This window comes from Spea bombifrons, chromosome 1 (assembly GCF_027358695.1).
Source record: "Spea bombifrons isolate aSpeBom1 chromosome 1, aSpeBom1.2.pri, whole genome shotgun sequence".
NCBI classification, from domain to species: domain Eukaryota; kingdom Metazoa; phylum Chordata; class Amphibia; order Anura; family Pelobatidae; genus Spea; species Spea bombifrons.
The window spans coordinates 124,566,264-124,574,993 of NC_071087.1; positions in this window are offsets into that span (position 1 = coordinate 124,566,264).

An 8,730-nucleotide genomic window follows, 5' to 3' on the forward strand; every position below is an offset into this window, starting at 1 on the left:
TGTGAAACAGTTTACAGATTTATAAATAAGTGATAACGATCTAATCGGAACAGAGGCATCAGAATTAAAAAGAAAAACATATGACAATTATAAGCAGTGAGCTGTGCCTGATCCCAAGCCCTTAAACTCACAGCCAGTGTTTATTCACTAAGCTGTGAGTCACTATGCACTTTGAAGGGCCAACTTCCAACAAGATGGACTGAGCTGGCCCTTTATAATGGCACCTTTTCTAAGATATTTGCATTTACATTTTCTTTGTGGTCCTGGAGTACAACACTTGACTTTTATGTAAATGTCTTTAGTAACATAAAGAGGGCTTCTTGTTAATGATCTGTCTTCACACACAAACACATTCTCTGCAGAAAGTGGCAGAAGTGATTTGTGTGCAGGGCACAGAGGACATGTCTGATTTACAAATGTCAAAAAGTCAGCAACCCACACACACTGCCCCAGATGAATGAAGTAGCTCTGACCCATTCCTTTTAAAAAGCAAACCAGAGGGAGAATGACAAGTTGGATTATGTGGGATCTTTCATTTCCTCCACACTGCAACTGATCCACAAATGCCAGCGAAGGCTAAAAGGGCACATTTTCCATATGCCTTAGTCAACTGCCGAACTTAACACACCAATTTTTCAGCTTATCAGAGTGAACAATGCGTTACACATCTCTGCAGCATTCAGATGGATACTACTCCAGCCATCATATGCACATTCATATGCTGCATGACTGCTTTTAGAATTAGAGATGCCTGTAGAGATCCCCCAAATCTTTTGCCTGCCACCCCCCAGCTATTTTCTGTGCCAAACCAATCTCCATGCATGTACTGCCATTGAACTCCAGCTCGGTGAATGCTCCAGAAGCATCTTCATGCAGCCATCTGATAGCCTACCCTACAGTTCAAACGTCTTAAGAAAAGTGAACTGCATTGGAAACATGTGAGAAATGTGTTCTATGGTATGTCATTATACAATATGTCAACTATACAAAAATTCTCTATATAGAGAAATAGTGAACAAAAATGAGTGTGAGTCTGCCCCCCCCCCTAATCTTTCATCTGAAACAAACTGGCAGGAAACCGAAATGGTTGTCAGAAAACAAATAGGGCAAAATTAACTGGAAATTTGGTCCCATTTGCACATTAATATGTATCTTAAAGGTGTAAAGGCCATCTATGGTTTCAGTTCTTTAATGCAATATCATCAAATGTTATAGGGAGAACCCTCTTCTGAACAACCTCATCTTTATATATGAATAGCTTTAAAGAGTTCAGAATAAAGAAGCTGCATACATTTTATTACATAGGTATATTAGGTCTCTGGAGAATGTCAAATTTATTTAATGTGGTATGACAGCGCAATAAATCTAATGTACCACAGGTTTGTATGTGATTATTGAGAAGAACAGCTGCACCCGGTCCCCAACCTAAACATTAACTCTTTCATTAAGAGAGAAGTCATTTCATATATACTCTGATAAGAACTGTTTCCTATATATTATACAGATTATTAGACTAAAAACACCTACTTACACTATTTAATAATCTTTTTTTTTTTTTTTTTTTTTAATTTTAAATTGAAAAGGTTTTTATTCAGATCCATGTAATAAAATAAGATACAGAAATGTAGGTGGACATTGTAACAAGTAATAATCTTTTTTTTATATACCAAACTATACTGATGGTTACAAGGCTGTATTGCAGTATAATATAGATAAAAGAACCATAATGGTTATTATTTTATTATCTTTTATTTATTAAGTAACAACCAATTATACAGCGCATTTTTTGGTACCTCTATACAATGTTCCTTGCAGGAATGATGGGCTTATGAGGGTCCCGCTTGTGAGCTTACAATGATGAAAACGATCTAGAGATGGCTGGATATATAATGAACTCCTTATACAGTATATACAATTGTAAACCCATCCTCATTCCACTCATAGAAAATCCCTAAATAAAACATTCCTATAGATGAATGATGATGATCACAAAAAAGTCTTTGCTTATGTTAAAACATCCTATGCTCATATAAATAAATATTCGTATGAAATTATCTATGGAAGGCAATACAGTGTTTTATTTATGCCAATAATGTCATTAAATAAGAAAGGGAAAGAATAATGCAAATGACAGTTAAATCAATTTAGCATAAAAAGCACATCTTGTGTTAACACTTTGAACACACTATATGGACGATCTTTAAAAGCACACTCCAGAGGAACCCCATAAACAAACAATGCATATAGAAGTGTATTTTTGTGTATTACCCTGTATCTTTAGAAATGTCTATATTATATTATACAAGTTTCATTCTGCACGTTACATTGTGCATGTGTCTCCTTGCTGCATTGGAATGAAGTTATTTACATTACTATACATTAAATATGATTATTATACCTCACATTAAAAGTAGACCAAGCAATGCTTTTTCACTTTAGCCACTTAAGAATGCTATATATAGCCTGACTCCACCAATTTCATATGGTTTTAGTTATATATATATATATATATATCTATATATTAAATACAGAGGGGCTTTAAAATGGGAAACCTTACAAGAATAAGCTCGATACAAAACAAAAGCCTGGAGCCTACCGCAATGATCTAATACAGCTAAAACAAATGGCCTGGAGTTAATAAGGAAAAAACTACCGTAAAACACATTTTATCTCATCGATGATTGGAAAAATCATGTTTTCTGAATGGACTGACATAGATAAATATACAATGAAAGAACTACATTGAGTCAACACATTAATGCTTTATTTGATTTATGGGGACATGTTATGTGGAAAAACACAAATTAAATAAAATAAACATAACCCATTGGGCACAAATGAACATAGGTCTAAACAGCGTTGGTGTAATGGTGGGAACTAGCATAGACCGTCCTCTGCTCCAGAGATTACCCATTCACGCCTTATGCACATAGGCATTTGTGGTTTTTAGACATATTCTCATATTTGGACACAATTTCTCTATTACAGCGTTGCTTTGTAAAAACACTAATGAAGCTGAGTCAGAGTAGATTTTTTTATCCAGAATGGGCAAATGGCCAGCTAGCTGTTGCTGTTACAGTAAATGTGGGTTATTTACAGGACAAAAATCTCTACAAATTGGTAAAAAGTGTTGCGAATGAGGCTCCTGATTGTGATTACATGCCTCCTGCTATTTCTAAGCAAATATGCAGCCCTGACCCAACCCCCTCTCCCTTGAAAAACACACATGGACGCATGGATAGTGGAGTAGGGCAAGGCTATTGCTATTTATCAATGTTCTTTTCCACCCAACAAGCATGTGGAAATTAACATCACATACCACCAATTGCTGGCTGCCGCAAACCCCAAGGGCACCTTTGGGCACCATGCAGTTATGGAATAACAGAGATTTTGTGATGAGCCTATTTAACCTGTGAATTTTGAGGGTTCATAAATATTACTCCCAGTTGCCTTCCATTATTATTTGTTTTTCCCATATGTATTTGCGCCCCCAACACTTGAAGATTTGAGCCCATAGTATTGCTCCTCTGCATGATGCCCAGTAAATTAATGCTCCATAATCCAGAAAATAGGTGGAAACCGTTTGAACCCTAACTTCACAAATCCTATTTTACGGAAGCCTGCCCCAACTTGCTGTCATGGAATGATGGACTTATGAGCTTACAATGATGAAAAGAGTAAAGAGTGTTGAGCAAAATGGGAAATGCCCACACTCAACTAAATGAGGCCTTTCTGATAAAATGACATCAAACCAAAAATACAGGCCATGCTCATGGAAAACAAAGAAACCACCCTTGCTCTAGCCAGCTTAAATGGCATGACGAAGCTGCCCCTGAGGCCCCAAATGACAAAACGGCACTCGCTTCATCAGTTTTTGGGATCCATTGATCTGCTAGCCATACTGAACTTTAGTTATTTTTCATCTCATGCTCCCAAGCCCCCAGGGGTAAGAGATAATTGAGCTGACGTGGTGAGGTCCTCCTGTTCTATGGTAGTTGGCACTGATACACAAGCACTCCTTGGAGTGTTCCTGGGACCAGTCTTTTGAACTATCTTGCCCTTTTATTCTTCAAGGGGATTAGGGTCATGGCCTAGTGTGGAATTCTGGGGCAAAGAGGTACAAACTGTGGTAAATTCCTGCTTATAATCACAGTAATATAAGGGGTAGCCACCATCATCAGATTAAGTAGAATCTCTTCACTTCACGGAGTGCTTTACCGTCAACTATTATTATGATTATAAATGTTTTAGAAGTCTGTGGTAAACTCTTGGCCCCCTAATAAGCAGTTTCTTTTTGTATACACAAATATAAAGCCTTTATTTCAGAACAAAGCATTCTCCTGTAGAGAGTAAATATATCCATCATAACCCCTGCAGAAAAAAAGGAGCACTTCTTTCATTTGTATTCATATATTGAGGTAATTATGTAAGTATAACTATGTTGGAAATTTGTGGAAATGGTTCAATTAGCAATACATAGTGAAAAGTTTATGGCCCTCATTGCAAGCCGAGAAATAGAAATCAATGTATGTTAATCACATTAAAACACAAATTGTTCCTCCCTAACCTGAATCTGGACAAGGCATAATAGTTTTTATTTAATTCTGTGTATGAAGACCTCATGTGTATGTAGTTACTATCTGCACCCTGTCTCTAAATGTCTTACTAACTATCTATACCCTGTCCAATATATCAAGAGGGCCGAATAAAAACTGACTGGATCTCAATTAACCCAACGCACATTTCATATTTGTAGAGCAATACGATGAATGAGGTGAATACACATTTTGTCCATTTGGATAAAAGCTTTTTAGCGTTGAAGCTGATCTCAAGAATATTTTTACTTAAAGTTATTATAATCTTTCAAACTAATATTGTTGTTGCTATCTTCAACTAGTTACCTTTTTGTGTAAGTTTGTAATTTGAATTTTGAATTTGGGGGTTATTTCCTCAATATTAACACTGATTACTGGGTGGTCTTGCAAGGATCATGATATCTCCTACAGTTTAGAGAAATTGCTCAAAAATGATTGTCCCGGCCTGGGACACATAGAAAGAAACAATGTGGCTTCTCATTTAGGAGGTCCCTGCAGTAACTTAGCTTACTACTCTCCATCATGATTATGGGTTTTCCAAGTCTGAGTGAAGTAGAGGGCTGAATGATAATGTCATCTTCATGTGCTTTTAAGGGCGAAGGGACCTGGCAAATTATTACTGCCCTGGAGATCCCAAGGAAAGCCTTAAGTATAACCCCCCCCCGACAAGATCTAAATTTTTCAGTGGAACCAAGTCAGGCGTCATTCAAACACGCTACACAAGTAAATGGAGTTCTAGGACATGTTTTACAGTCCACAAACAAGACATTCTAGAAAATCTGGCTAGACAGAATTTTATTACTGATAATGTCATAGCAGAAGTGGTTTAACAAGACAGTATCCACAAGGCAAGTTCTGGAACATAGCCCTAGGAGCCAGAACTAATTGAAAGTTATAAATCTCTTTAATGTGTCAATAGAGGAGGGATTGCCACCTTAATATTCAGTTAGGGCAGATAATATGATATAAAAAGCAGGCTCTCAGCCACGATGCTTAATGTTTGTTTATATCTCATTAACACAACCTCTCTAAATGTGGAAATAAGAAAACAAAAACATTGCATCATGCAACAGAGCTTGTAGCAAGCTCATTAAAAAGCTCATTAAACGGGTATATAGACTTGGATGACAGGGACCTGGGGATGATTTACCACTGGAAAACTAGGGGATTTCTGATACATACAGAGCATTCAGCAGAAGACGTACCCAGCAGCATTTATAAACATGCGACTGACATGTAAAATGCGGTTCTTTATATTACAGCCAAGTCATTGGGCTTGATTTAATGCTAGAAATAAATCTATCATAAGTAATTGAATGGCAATCCTTTCATCGACTGCAGAAACAAATAACATACGGTATATTGGCATATATCCATAATCAGATCATTTTTTTTTTAAATATCCAATTTCTGCAATCCATATGAGGACTGCTATTTAGTTAATTGTGGTAGATATCGCCCCAATTGAATCTGTCCATTGTTTCTTGGTACATTTACCAATGTAAAACATTTACAAATCAACTGATCAGACTTTTTGTCATTGTGTTTGTGAGTGTGTGTGTGTATGTGTATGTATGTATGTGTGTGTGTATATATATATATATATATATATATATATATACACACACACACATACACTGGCCACTTTATTAATTACGCCTTGCTAGTACCTGGTTCGAGCCTCTTTTGCCTTCAGAACTGCCTTCGTTCTTCGTGGCATACTTTCTACAAAGTACTGGATTTTGGTCCATATGGACATGATGGCATCAGACAGTTGCTGCATCTCCGTGATGCAAATCTCCTGTTCCACCACATCCCAAAAGTGCTCTATTATCCTGGTGGAAGCAGCCATCAGAAGATGGGTTCACTGTGGTCATAAAGGGATGGACATGGTCCGCAACAATACCCAGGTAGGCTGTTGTGTTTAAACAATGCTCAATTGGTATTAAGGGGTCCAAAGTGTGCCAAGAAAATGTCCCCTACACCATTACACCACCAGCCTGAATCATTGATACAAGACAGGATGGATCCATGATTGCCATCTGAATGGAATCCAGACTCATCAGACCAGGAAACATTCTTCCAGTTTTCCATTGTCCAATTTTGGTGAGCCGGTGCGAATTGTAGCCTCCTGTTCTTAGCTGACAGGAGTGGCACCCGGTTTGGTCTTTTGCTGCTGCAGCCATCTGCTTAAAGGTTTGAGATGTTGTGCGTTCAGAGATGGTATTCTGCATACCTTGGTTATTTGAGTTACTGTTACCTTTCTGTCATCTAGAACCATTCTGCCCATTCTCCCCCAGCCTCTGACATCAACAAGGCATTTTCATCCACACAACTGCCGCTCACTGGATATTTTCTCTTTCTCAGACCATTCTCTGTAAACCCTAGAGATGGCTATGGAATCCCTAGAGATGGTTCAGTAGACTAGCCGTTTCTGAAATACTCAGACCAGCCCGTCTGGCACCCACAACCATGCCATGTTCAAAGTGACTTAAATCCCCTAATTCTAATTCTTCCCCATTCTGATGCCTGGTTTGAACTTCAGCAAGTTGTCTTGATCACGTCTACATGCCTAAATGTATTGAGTTGCTGCCATGTGATTGGATGATTAGTTATTTGTGTTAACAAGCAATTGAACAGGTGTACCTAATAAAGTAGCCAGTGAGTGTATATACAAGGTAACATTAAACAGTCGTGGACAATCTTGTGGAGCTTTAGCGGCTAAACCATACTGTAGCCCCAGAGTCTCCTTTTGGGGCTATGGCCAGTTTAAAAAGATGTCCCTCTAAGCAGCCCCAAATAAAGGAAGCACAAGGTATGTCTGTACACTGACCTCTCCCAGGGAGGCAGGAACAGAGTGAGTTCATGTAATGTGAGGTCACTTGACCCTGCAGTTCTAAGTGAGGCTGCAAAGGCAGGGAGGGAGTAAGGGAAGGAGGAAGAAGGTAAGCGGGAAACGTGTATGTGTTTGTGAGCATGTATGTATGCGAGCATGGATGTGTAAATGAAAGAGATAATGAGATGGGACAAAAAGGAAAGATAAAGAGAAAGAAGAGATAAAGAGAAAGAAGAGAGATTATGACAGATGGGGAGAAAGGAGAGAGATGAGAGATGAGGAGAGATAGTGAAATAGGTGCTGAAATGGAAGAGATGAGATAAGTAAAAAAAAAAGGAGATATGGGAAAGGTAGGGAGAAAAGGGAGAGAGAAAGATGAGGAGAGGTAAAGAGAAGGGGAGATATACAGAAAGAGGGAGAAATGGGAAAAAGTTGAGGAAAAGAGAGAAAGAGAAAGGAGAGAGGGAAAGGTGGGAAGAGAAAGGGAGATAAAAAGAAAGGGAAGAAATAAACAGAAAGGAGAGAGATAATGAGAAGGGGAGTCAGAGATAAAGAGCAAAAAAAGACCTGAGATAAAGTAAAACAGAAGAGAGATCCGGAGAAAGGGGAGGACCAAAGATGAGGAGAGTGATCAATAGAAAGGGGCTTGATAAAGAGGGTAACGAGAAAGGGGAAGGATAATGAGAGAGAGGTGAGATCATGAAATTATGAGAAAAAGAGAGTTTATTCATATTTTGAAAGTGTTTGTATGTTAGCGCAAGCAAGTTTGTGCATGCAACAACAAGATATTTTGTGTAAGGGCAAGTGTGAATGTATCTGTTTATGTCCAGGCATTTGTATGGGCAGAGTATATTTGTGTATTTTCACAGTCTAAAGGGTATAGAATGAATAAAGCCAGGACCTAGAGCCAGACCTAGAGGATCCTTGACTGAGTGGAGACCACCGTGGGTGCAATCTGGGTTACAATAGGATGTGCAGTGTGTGCCGGGACCACTCTCAAAGCGGACTCCACTGCTATCAAATCTCTTATGGACTTTAGCCCATTTTGGAGACCTAGCAAAGGCCCTTCACTGTGTGACTGCATGTATCCAGCACAGCAAATGTTGGCAAAGAACTGTGTACTATCGAGAAGCTTGGGATTTCTCTCTCAAATATGGGATTAGGGGGAAAGGGCTTCACATGCCAAAATATTAATGGGGTTTAGGTATTTTGAGGACACCATGGCACTGTGTGTGTTAAAATACAAGTTAAAGACATGTAATAAAACAAAGGAATTTTAAATAAAGTACCCATACTATA